This window comes from Protopterus annectens, chromosome 13.part0 (genome assembly GCF_019279795.1).
Source record: "Protopterus annectens isolate FY-2018-M chromosome 13.part0, PAN1.0, whole genome shotgun sequence".
Taxonomy (NCBI): Eukaryota; Metazoa; Chordata; order Ceratodontiformes; family Protopteridae; genus Protopterus; species Protopterus annectens.
The window spans coordinates 928,376,131-928,390,312 of NC_056747.1; positions in this window are offsets into that span (position 1 = coordinate 928,376,131).

Consider the following 14,182-nt stretch of genomic DNA (forward strand, 5'->3'; position numbering starts at 1 on the left):
AGCAATGTAATCAGGTGACACACATATATGGTGATAATATCCAATCCCCATTGGGTGTCACATGTGTGTGACACAAACATGTCAGTGGTGTCAGTGTCATGAAGATTTGCAAAGACAACTGTCATATGTACTAAATGTAATACACATGTATGTGCAGTTGTATCTCTGTGCATCTCTAAGATACTGTGACCTGTCTCCATCACTATGTCTTCCAGATATGCCTCGAGCAAAGCTCCCAGCCTATACCGGCTTGGAGGATGAGGCCCTTATATCTTACCTCCAAGACAAATATGATGTCTTGTTTAGCCATGTGCCACAGCATACACAGCAGCGTGATGACCTGTGGCGGGAACTTCGCAGGAGGGTTAATGATGTGGGTGACCATAACCACACATACCAGCAGGTGCGCAGACACTGCACAGACCTGATCAGACTTGTGAACCAGAGTGTGAATGCAATCGCCAGGGAACAAGGTGCAACAGGTGGTGGGCCACCAACCCAGCCCCCACTCACACATACCAAGGAGCTACTGGCCAACCTGGGGACACCATCAGAGCAGCATCCACAAACCCTAGCTGCCATTGTGGAGGTGGGTGTCTCTCAACCACTGAGCCTGGAGTTGCCTGGTAAGTCACTACTGCACATATAACTATTATATCCCATTTAGTTGCATGTGTCACTGTACAATATGTAATGTAACATCATATGCAAGGCATGTATACACACATGCCGCATACTATAGTATGCTACTCTGTGTATGCACACATGTGCATACTCCATAGTATATCCTATTGTACTGGCAAATGTATTAACATGCACATTGCACCCTGTAGCTGTCATACAGTCGTGGATAATGATCATACTGCTGTGTCACCCCTATATAGGTACCTCTGGCATTCCGTAGAGACAGCAGGCCGTTGCAGGTGAGACAGTTATAAGTATCAGGCATGTTAATGCACAGATCTATTCACCATGTGGCCAGTTAACACATATACACATAATATATGGTCCAGTCACAATATACAGGTCGCATCTTTAATCCATCACACTAGCTGCCCATGTGCAATACTTACAAACTAAGTGAAACACCGACATGAAACCACAGAAACTGTCATTGCTATATGTGTGGACAGCTGTGCATACAATGGTGGAGGTGTTGTTCAATGTAGGAATATGTACTATACATCAGAACTACACATGTGGGGTACACAAACAGTACTACACAGTGAGCTGGAATATGGGCAGCCCACAGGATTCACCATTGTGGAATATGCCTCTGCAATGAGTGCACACATTGTGATGTGCCATCTGACATGTCCATGACATGTAATGGTCCTGCTGCAATAGTGTCTCACTATCCCATAAAACATACCCCACATGCCAAACATACAACCCTTTGTCTGCATAACCCTGTGGACAGTGGAGTATCTGACATCTATGGGTGTATGTCATATGGGACAACACAGACATGTGAGATAGACGGCCATCACAACCGTTTGGTCAACACATGTTCACACATGGCCATGGAGGATGGCCAGAGACATGTAGCAACACACAGTAGATGTGATGTGTTTGTGTGTACACCCTGTTGTACATTGGCTACACATGGTCCAACTATAGCCTTTGTTGAATAGTTATATTGCAGATGTGGAACACTGGACATCCTACAAGCCTGTGCACAGCTTGTGGAGGCATCACTTAATTTGACCACATAAGATGTGTTGAACATCATGACTGAGTCACAGCATGACAGTAGTCACCTGTACAGCATCCACATACATACACAGGCAACCACATCAGGCCACATATACTGTACATTTCCCTTGCTGCTGTTGGACATCACTGTCAGCCGTGGACCTCGTGTGTGTGGTACACAAATGTCATGTGGAACATGGTGTATTGACAAGTCTGCCATGTGTGGACATAGTTGCCAGGCAGCTAAGATATGTTAGCAGATGTGCAGGGGTGTCATCTGTATGTCTTTCGGTGACCTGTCACACATTACACATTATGGTTTAGTGTGTATACACCTCAGCAATGTGGGTCACAATCCACAGTATATATGTATTGTGTATGCACACAGTCATGGCTATGCACTGTGTGTGTAATCCACACTCTATAGCAATCGAGACGCCTCATGATTCCATGCAATGGCACTGTGTCCGTACTTCACACTGTATAGCAATATAGACGCCTCATAATACCCTTCAATGGTCATGCACATCTGCTAAAGTGCATTTTATCTGTAGGGCGTACAGACAACACTGCAATATGACACCATTACACCACTGTACATGTGACAGGATACCATTTTGTCAAACATGTATGCATGTCAATGCACACGTCAGCAGATTACATGTCATACTACATGTTAATGTCAAGGTCATATGCCTCACATCAGTCATGTGTACTGTTAACCTGTGCTGGTCCACATGGTGTAACACAGGGATGCATGCTTACTACCATGATTGTGTGAAATGCATGGCTTCTGCTACGACACATGCTTGCTGTTGTGTGCAACCCAGAGATGTATGATAACTACCACTATTATTGTCTGAGCTGCATGCCGTCTGCTGTATCACATACATGTTGCATGCCTTCTGTCAAATCACATGCATGGTGTGTGTGTGTGTGTGTGTGTGTGTGTGTGTGTGTGTGTGTGTGTGTGTGTGTGTGTGTATTGTAATGTACAGTCTTTGTTTGCCTTCACAGGTGATGTAGATGCATTACCCTCCTGCGGTCCATCTGATGTTAGTGTCCCCACAGACTCTAGCAGTGATGATGAACATATGCTTGAGGCACAGGCAGGGTTGTCAGGGGCTGAATCTGTGCCATTGGTTGCCATTCCACCTATATCCCCCTCATTCCCGCACACAGTTCTCATGCCAACACATACCCCATCACCAGTGGCCATAGAGGAAGGACAGTTAGCCTGTGGTAGCTTGGAACAGGAACGTGTGGTGGCTACGGAAGGTGTGTATTCACACCATGGTGTCAGTCAAATGACTGGAGATGTGGCACACAGGCATGTGGCCAGTGCTGCTCGTAGGAAGACCTCTGTCCAACATGCCCCTGCAGGACAGAGTGCAGCAGCTGGTGTCACCAGATGCATGTTTCAGACTGTAATGGTGGCACAGGCACATGCTGAATGGCAGAACAGAGATGGACAGAGGCTTCAGAGGGCTGTTATCTGTTCTTTAATCGACAACGTCCAGGCATTGGCAAATGCTCAACAGCAGATTGCTGATGTTTGGACAGACAACTGGGTGACATGGTTGAAATAATTGACCATGGCATGTCAATCCACGAGCTGTCTGTGCTGGAACATCTGGTAGGAGTGAGGCATAGGGCACATGGACGTAGGCCAGCTACATCACCTGGTGCAGGTCTATGTGAACGAGCTACCTCACATGCCCGCTCCCATAGTGGTGTTAGCAGCAGCAGTGAAGCTGGTGCTGCGCTGTCCTCACCAGGACACAGCAAGCCACGTGGATGTGGCCCTGGATGGTCCCAACGAGGACACAGTTCCAGTGGACATGTGTCACCGGACAGTACCCAATCTGTACCTCTGCCTGGTAGTGCCTGTGCAACCCCTGACAGGCACAGGTCACGTGGCCATGGCCAGACACTGTGAGCTGTAAATCCTGGTCTGTACAGTCTGGAGCTGTCAATAATACCCCTGTGTAGGCCAGACACATGGCAGAACTGTGTGCACACATACACACACACACCAGACACATCTATAGGGCACCACAACACTCACATGCATAACAACCACACATGGCCAATTAGATCACAGGCCCTAACCTACACACATGATGTCATCCACTGGTGCAGCCTAGGCCCCTGGCAAACACTATCACCCTGTGCATATGATGATGCCTGTGCCGCATCCCTGTCGTCCACACCATCGGTGCAGGGACATGCTGATATGGTCTGATGCACACGGTGAACAGAATAGGGAGATAAGTGTAGATTACAATTGTTGTGTACTGTTGATACGCAGCAGACATACCATGCATTACAGGTTTAGAATGCATTGTTTTCTGTTCACAGTGTGTGTGTCTTGGCAACAACAGTAACAGCATGTTGGTAATGATGTCCTGCTTCCCTCCTTCAGGTCTAATTGCATGTGCTGTTGAGTATCAGTGTTTCCAGTTTCCCATGTGTAAATGTGGACTACTCACAGACATGTATGGCAATACCAGCATGCTATACGTAGCTTCAACCTCACTGTTAGAAAGGCTGACATTCCAAAGATGTCTACACATCTACTGATCCAGGAGCATGTGAGCTGTGTACTAAGCTACAGTGGTTAGAGATGTGGCATCCATACCAGGTGACATCACAGGTACAGTTACATGGGGCGGGGAGTTTACATAGCGGTCTAGCTGATGACAAGGGTAGAGGCCAGTTGATAGCTTGAGGCCTTACTTAGTAGCAGTAATACACATTCACATTACAGGATGAGAACACACAACTACACAAACACACACACACACACTCTCAGGTATTCGCACACATGTATTCAGACACAGTAACATACCTACATTTACAGGGTCAATGGCACTGTAACACACACACACACACACACTTTATAGTGTTGAGGTGAGGACCCCTGCCTATGTGTAATCACCATTACAGTACTGTGCACCCACATGATGCGACACAGAGAATGAACATGTACAGGTAGTCAGTAATGCCTAAGATCGACGGCATCAACAGGGTAGTAGATTGCATCACCTGGAGGGGTTAGGGGTCCTATCTGTTCACTATGGTAGCATACATCCTCACTCCATGGGCCAGACAGCCATACATACATACACACACACACACACACACACACACACACACACACACACTGTGGAGTCCACAATTGAATGCACCTATGTCATGCACATACAGATAGCTCACATGTGTGTGATACACACGCCACCCCTGCCTATGTCTTGCTTTCTACACTGCAGTATGTACAGATCTCTACAACAGTGTACAGGGGTGTGTAACAATTGGGATGCATTCCCCACCATACATGGCATATATGGACACACAAGCAAACACACATGGCAGTACTGTGAATCAAACACTTGCTATCTTATGATATGTATGACAGACATGCAGCAGTATTGCCCGCAGTACAATGTGTACCAATGCTACCTTTGGCAATTGTGCTGATATATGCACACAGGAGGTCTTAAGTGTTACAGGTGTCAAGTGATTTATAGTCAGTGACACCCTGACTGCTGTGTAGGTTGTATGTCTTCCCCTTCAGTTAACAGAAACATAGCTTAGTGTTTGCACATGTTATGGTAGGATGGCTTGTGACACACCTGTGAGCTATCTTCAGCAAACATCCATCTGCAAAGTTGGCCCACCACTTTATGTCCACACATCCGTCCATACCTGATGTACATCTTACCATACTGTCAGTATTTCACCATATACAGTTGGCAATGATGGGGCTGCATTGCAACTGCATGTTGTAGTAACACACAGATCACCTGCAAATATTAGCTACTGCACACGTATGGTAGCTGAATGCACACCACTACATGTACATGTGTGTAGTTCCTACATTCCTATTATTTAGCGATGTTTGTAGGCATTGCAATTGGTGGACATATGTGATGATATACATGACACATGGACTGTTGTATGATATGATAGCTGTCATGGGTAACCAGTACAGAAGGAATGTTAACTCAGTCAACATTGCTATCACACCTTATGTACTGTTAGCATTCAGCAGCCATGGACCTACCTTCCATGTGCATGTGTGTAATTGCTGTAGCCACCTGTCTGCACGAAGGACAGCAACAGCTATGCTATGTACATATGTGTTGTGTGGGGCATGTACATATCCATGGCAGGTACATGTATGTCATATCCAAACATGAGTGTGTTTACTGATGTACAGCAACAGTCATCTGTTACAGCTGTATATGACCCAGGCCCCCTGTTATGTGTACAGCCGACCTGGTTATGAACAGTGGTATCATTGCATTGCATAACACATGATGCAACTGTGTCAGTACATGGGTAGTCTGCACAGTTGCTGTAGAGCTAGGTACAGTCCACTGGTCATGGGTCACATGGTGTTGTACTAATATAGTTCTGCCACATGTATGGATGTGTGTTGCTGGTCCAAGGACATGGTGATGTCTGAGGGCTACATCCTAGAATGCGGCTTTTGACACTGTGATCTGCACCTGACATATCTGTGATGGCTTTTGAGGGTGTACTGGTCAGTACATATGAGTGGGCTTCATGTACGTGGGGACACCACCACCTGGAGTGGTCCGTAATGGTGTTATGGCCCACATGTCTGTATCTGATGTATACGGTGGTAGTGCTATTGTGCACAACTGAGCCTTCAGCCAGGTGTTCCTCACTGCACAGATGTCAGTATTCCCCATTGTTGGATTTAGATTGGCAGCTGTGATTACGAATGCTACACATCTAGCACTGTTTAGCATACACATACAATGCAGTTGTCCTCTAGGTGTCAGCGTGTTAACCTGGTCTCAGGACATTCGTCTATGAATGGCACTATATGGGCAAAGTAGCCACTCCTGGCAGGACATCACCATGGGCGGTATTAGTGTGCCAGGTTTAGATTGGTACATCTAAGGTGACGGACAGCAGCAGACTTTGTGTAGAAGACCGGTGTCAGATATATGTAGTGCAGCATTCATGCTAACAATGACAACTATCGACACACTGTGCCCTTCCGTGTTTAGAATCAGAGTGCATACAAAACAGCCCTTTGCTGCTAAGTGTGTGAGCATGCCCAGTATGACGTTGTGTAGATGGACACATAGTGCATTCCAAACAGACGTGTGCTACTAAGTGTGTGAGCATGCCCAGTGACACCTTGTGTCGGTTATGTGCCTCTATGATTATGGGCATGGTCACTGTAACCCTGTATAGCAATAGTGGTCGTCCAGGCAACAGATGGCCAAACCCCACTTCAGGATGGATTCCTACATTGAACACACTGGTTCACAGGTGTGCACATCATAAATGCCAGCATCCATGTCGATGTCCGCATTCCTAGAAGGTCATATTGACAGCCTTGAAAGGTGCAGTGTCTGTGACGCGTCTCGTATCTATGTAGTGTTATAATAGTGGTCCGTAGATAGGCAGTTGTCCTGATCACACCACTGGCATGTGTTTGTCTCCTTCTGCCTGGGGACAGTAATATGCTTTTAGACTGCTCACACTCCATATAATCCATAGTGGCATCTTTTCCATTGCTGATGATGTCACCCACCTAGAAGTATGCCTCTGGGAGTGCTGTACTCCAGTAATCTTGGTAGCGTGTTCTGTAACTGCATAATGCTGTAGTGTGATAAGGTAGTTAGGTCTGTGTTCTAATCCCAGCCATGCCAATTGTTTGTGTTTCTGTCTGCCTGGGGACAGAATAATGCTTTTAGACTGCTCACACTCCATACAATCCCTATCGGCGTCTTTTCCATTGCTGATGATGTCACCCACCTAGAAGTATGCCTCTGAGAGTACTGTGTCCCAGTAATCTCAGTAGCGCATTCTGTAACTGCGTAATAGTATAGTGTGATTAGGTAGTTAGGTCTGTGTTCTAATCCCAGCCATGCCAATTGTGTGTGTGTTTCCATCAGCCTGGGGACAGAATAATGCTTTTAGACTGCTCACACTCCATACAATCCCTATCAGCGTCTTTTCCATTGCTGATAATGTCACCCACCAAGAAGTATGCCTCTGGGAGTGCTGTGTCCCAGTAATCTCAGTAGCGCATTCTGTAACTGTGTAAAGCTATAGTGTGATAAGGTAGTTAGGTCTGTGTTCTAATCACAGCCATGCCAACTGTGTGTGTGTGTGTGTGTGTGTGTGTGTGTGTGTGTGTGTGTGTGTGTGTGTGTGTGTGTGTGTGTGTGTGTGTGTGTGTGTGTGTGTGTTTCCGTCTGCCTGGGGACAGAATAATGCGTTTAGACTGCTCACACTCCATACAATCCCTATTGGCATTTTTTCCATTGCTGATGATGTCACCCATCTAGAAGTATGCCTCTGGGAGTGCTGTGTCCCAGTAATCTCGGTAGCGCATTCTGGAACTGCGTAATAAGGTAGTTAGGTCTGTGTTCTAATCCCATCCATACCAACTGTGTGTGTGTTTCCATCTGCCTGGCAACAGAATAATGCTTTTAGACTGCTCACACTCCATACAATCCCTATCAGCATCTTTTATGATGTCACCCACTTAGAAGTATGCTTCTGGGAGTGCTGTGTCCCAGTAATCTCGGTAGAGTGTTCTGTAACTGCGTAATGCTATAGTGTGATAAGGTAGGTAGGTCTGTGTTCTAATCCCAGCCATGCCAACTGTGTGTGTGTGTGTGTGTGTGTTTCTGTCTGCCTGGGGACAGAATAATGCTTTTAGACTGCTCACACTCCATACAATCCCTATTGGCATCTTTTACATTGCTGATGATGTCACTCATCCAGAAGTATGCCTCTGGGAGTGCTGTGTCCCAATAATCTTGGGAGCGTGTTCTGTAACTGCGTAATGCTGTAGTATGATAGAATAGACAGGTAGGTGCTCTATTCCAAGACATGACATGTGTGTGTGTTTGGCAGTTATATCCTATGTGTTGGTATCTGTGAGTGGCTTGCTCCAAAATGTGTTGAGCATGTTTTGTTGTTTTCCTATATAGTGTCCATAAATGTCACAATCGCCCAAGAGACTGGGTTGGCAAGACATACACATACATTCGCCAACAGGTCTGGTGAGTAAATGTCAGCACCATAATCTTACCCTTAATACAGTCTGACCCGTGTGATGCAATGAAGCACACTTGCCTATGTGTGTATGTGTGTGTGTGTATATGTATATGTGTGTGTGTGTGTGTGTGTGTGTATATATATATATATATATAGTGTGTGTGTGTGGACATTAGCACACATAAATCTACATGATGGAATACATGTCCTATACTGCTGAATGCCTGTGCTGGATGATCTGTACGTGATCACCTCAGATGTATGTATATCTGCCATGGCTTAGTGGTAAAGCACATCGTCTGTGGTGTGCAGGGTCCTGGGTTTGAGGCGTGTAAAGACTGGTTATTTTGTTGCTGGGAAGAACAAGGGACATCGAATACGGCGATAGTAAGGCACTTTTAACCTGTTGTGTGCGGATTTGTGCGACAGTAAGCAGTGGTTATTATTTTGGAGGCTCAGCATGGGTCATGTAACTATGCATTAGAAGACAATACTATGCAAACGAGGTGGAAAATAGTGAATCCCGTTTATCCCCAGGGTGTGATGGAGATCCCAATAGTGTATGTGTATAGATAGCCGGGTGCAGGACTTGAATATAGGTGAAAGCATGGGGGGGGGGGGTGTCAGGCATACTGTACGTACATTGGAGCCCTGTGTCTCAGGATTGCTCCTGCCTTAGCACGCTTAAGCTAGGGGTGTATCTATACCTGCCTAGTGCAATTGGAAGGGACAACAGCAGTAGAAGAGTAGTCGAGGTGAACAAGCTGCGCAAACAGGTGATAATTAGCACAATCAGCAGATTACAGGCCCAGCCCAGCCCAGAACACTACGATAAAGTAAGCAAGCACCATACACACAGGTTTTTTTCCACACTCTACACCACCGGTGTATACATGCAGGGAAATTTTACGAAACAATCCAACGAAATGAGAAGGGCTGCAGCAGGTAACATAGACCAACATGTGCAGGAGGCTGAGGGTGGTGAGGATGTGAATGCTGCCAAACAACCCTCAGTGACGAGACAGAGAAGACTGTACAGACCCACGGTAACCTACCAAGGGCTACATGAGTTGGAGATAGTGGAGCGCTATGGGTGGACAGAGACCTCCTACAGCAGATTGTTGAGCTGTGCCAGTCACACCTGACACATCGAACAAGCCGAGTGAAACCCATCCCAGTGGATACCAAGGTATGTGCAGGCCTAGGTATACTAGCCACAGGTACCTCCCAAAGCACAACTGGGGATATCATGGGGATCTCACAGGCATCTGCATTCAGAGTATTCCACTAGTTCCTAGATGCCATGTCACCACATGCCAGTGAGCACGTACATTTTCTCAACACATGTGAGGTGTTGACCAGCAATATGCGTCTCTTCCACCAAATGGCAGACTACGCTGGGTTAGTGGGTGCTATATCCTGCATGCATGTATGCATCAAAGCACTACCCAGTGAGCGGGGTAGGGCCTACATTAACCACAGGGGCATCCCCTCCATCAACTGCCAGGTCGTATGCGATGCCCAGGGCATTATACTGAATATGTGTGCTGGCTGCCCTGGAAGCTATGACGATTCCAATATATGGCATCTGATGCAGCTGTACCACACCTTTGCCAATATGGACAACCCCTACAGTCACCTAGTGGGGGATGCTGGGTACCCACTGGAGCCGTGGCTGATGACACCCATCAGAAATGCACACACACCTGAACAACTACGCCATAATGAGGCACACGCACAGGCAAGACATATAACTGAGCATGTGTTTGGGATGCTCAGGTCACGGTTTCGGTGTTTGAACACATCTGGTGGAGCCTTGCAGTATTCACCAGCTACATGCACCCAGATTGTTATGGTATGTGCTATGCTACACAATATGATCCTGCAGAAACAGTTGCAGCATGGGGTAGGTCCACACAGCCCCCCCCCCACCAATGCCAAGGCCTGTACAGGCACAGAGTGACTCGGAGGAGGAGGAACTACCTGAGCCGGACCCAGTAGGCAGACGGAGGTGTGCCCAGTATGACCTGGCCTTGTCACAGTAGGTACCCAGGGAGTGTCACCCTCTCTGAATCGCACAGACAGTAAAAGGGATGCCAAACATGACACTACCTGTGCTCAGCCATGTATAGGAAGTGCACTGTGTGCATCCAACATAGGCAGCCCTCCAGCAACATCCTCAGGTCTGGCACACTCTCAAGGTAAGTCAATCAACCTACCAATTGGCAGTTGTATTAGAATGTGTTTTTACCTGTAGCTATGGTATGGATGTGAGCATGCAAGGGAATTTGGTGGCGGAATGCTAGGGCAGTGGACAGTACACGTCCATAGTGGCACCATGACATCTGTAGCACATACTGGGGTCACAACAGTAGCCAGCAGTACACAGGGTGTCCTAACCCACTGCGGGTTATGGGCTGAACATCATGTGTGTCTATACAACCCACACAAGTCTCAACCAGCTGGACAGGTGTAGACCAACACAGACAAATGCTGTACAATGGCCTCTGAATATGCCCAATGGATGACCCCCCCCCACAGACACACACAGACAGACTATAGCAGGCCAGGCTGTTGGATGTAGGTTGTGAAGGCTAGGACGTCTGAAACTAATATGTTGGTAATTAAAGCTAGGATCTGGAGTACACTGGTATGCCTCTAGCCAACACATTAGGTAGGTCCACACACTGAAATGGAGTGCCTGACAAACCAGTACAGTAGTAGCAAAAGTGTACAACTGTCAGCTGTGCCCCCCTTCCAACGTACACATGTAACAGTCATGTGTGACCCCCCCCCCGGTTCTGTGTAGGAATGTGGATACAGTTGGATGTCCCCCCCACGCTGTGCAGAAATGTAGCAACAATCAATGCCACATGACCGATGGATACCCTGCAGACACAGCATGGCACCTGTCAGTGTACAACGCAGGGGTCGGCAGCACAGTACTGACTACCTGGACATGTAACACATGTGATCCAGTTGACCATACTGGGCATGCTCAAACACATGAAGTTATGATGGTAATGTCAGTTGACAACATGCGTAACAGTCATACTGGGCATGCTCACAAACTTAAACACAATACGGCCAGGTCTTCAAACACCAGTGGTCCGGACATATCTGCCAGTACATTGCTATACTGTTGGATGACTGTGCTGTATGGTATGAGTGTGGTAATGTCTATTGTCTGTATATTTGCTATGGTGTACTGGTAATTCAGATTAGCTGTGTGCGAAGGGTGTTGCTACCAGCACTTGCAAAGGACGTTTTTTTGTTTGCGGCCAGAACAAGGCCATTGGATACGGAGTGAGTAAGGCATATTGCAGTAGTTGGGAGCAGTTGTGCATGGGTTTGCATGGTGTTAAGCACTGCTGACCTCTGGTTACAGCTTCTTATACTTGTTTAAACTCCACATTTCTTTAACAGTGCAATACTCGCATACTGGTAGCCAAACAAGCTTACACCCGCTCGCTCCCTCACTTGCACATGCACCGACATTGGTGCTTGCATTTGTCACTCATGCTGGGTGGGCATGATCCCTTGTGATGCCTATTACAGACTACATGATTATAGTATTGGGTATGGCTGACCATTAGGCGACGGCATGGCATTTGACTGTACGGAATTGGTGGCCTGTCCAGTGAGTTAATCATATTATATGCGTGTTCCTCATACAATCTGCTCCCATATGGCTAATACATGGGACACCAATACTCTGCAATGCAGACAAGTAAAAGTGTTTTGGGAACCAGATCTGTCTGCCGGGTCATGCTACCCCATACCTATTGTAGGTTTTCCACCTTTTAAATTGGCTGGTGAGACTTTAGGATTAACACCTGTCCAACTTTGCGTGGGACAGTCCCTCATTAGGCGTACGTGTCATGCAAGAATAATCTAGGCATAGCAAATGTCCTAATTACAGGACAATATTATATTCTACGTTTCTCTAACAGTTGCATGTAGCAGTTATTGTATAAATGACACTTCTATATGTTATGTGAAGTAGCATAAGCAACTTGACTGCTGCTAGACTAAGCTTTGATTTGTGCTAATACGTATATTTCTGTACTATGCACAGCTGTACGTATGTTCTGACCTGGTACGTCTGACATTTCTACGGAGCAGGTCCCACTTTGGCCATTTGGAAAGGTGGCAGCCCTATACGACCTATATGTAGAGATGTCAGATTTGGCAAGGCAACACATACCCACAGCCAGTAGAAAATTGACTACTTCACCGGTTTGCATAAGTAAAGGTTATTCTTCTAGCATTATATTTGCTAATACTGTTTCCTATAACATCTAGGTGTTTCAGATACAACAAAATAGTTTTATGCAACCACTACAGACAATATATGGATTTTTTGCCTGAAATCACAGGCCATGTGCCATAATAACATTCATTTTGCAGGACACAACTGCCCAGAGGGGAGTGTCCCTTACAAAGGCAAACAGGTGGTAACCCCAACCTATTATGCTATCATCTACTTAAGGTAGTCGGCGGAATATGTGCTTTTCATCACTAGCAGACCTCACATACGAATGGGGGAGAATGAACACTGTATCAGGAACACTGCATAACACCCTCAGGGACACATTTAGATGATTGGTTCTATTAACCTGACACATTGACAGTCACAGGACATATGTATTCATTCACATTTGTCGAGGTACATGCTGTTTATGACTCATACATGTTGTCAGTCATTACGTGCATTCTGCCACCTATCCACCTAATATCACTAGTTCTGGAAGCATTTAGTTAGGACTGTGTTAGATTCTGATTCGTAATCAAGGACATCCATGATAATCGGGTACAGGGCACTGATATAGTCCCTATGTGTTCCCCAATGGTTTACAGACTATCCAGTAGATGTGCTCTTCAGGTTTGGGAGGTATGGGCGCCTGCTATGCCCACATAGAAATATTAATTACTTCCATGGGGCAGGCCTAATACATCTCTGCCAACCAACACCTGCACACTTAGGCCCATTATTGCATACCCATGATTCCCCTACCTGACACCCATCTACAGCACTCATGACTCATACTTACTGTGAGCGCAGCTGGGGTATGAAAACAACCCTACACACTGCACACTCTCCCCTTCTCGGGACACGTGTCGTATGTTTTGTCAAATCATGTGTTATCAGACTTGCACAACCTACTGTTCCGTGTATGGCTACATCCTGGTCGCACCAATCATTATTGGGTTTTCTATTAGGGAAATTTTTGGTGTCCCACAAGGGACCCCGTGATCCATGTTTAAAGTGTAGACCTTGCAGATCTCTCCCACTGGTACTTTCCTGCCAGTGGTCTGGAAAGCAGCGGTGTATTTACCTTTATTGCGTGTCTGTATGTCTCACCGGCCTAGCTGGGATGGTGTGGGAGGTAGACGTTAGTTGATTGGACCTCCCACTAACATATGACTG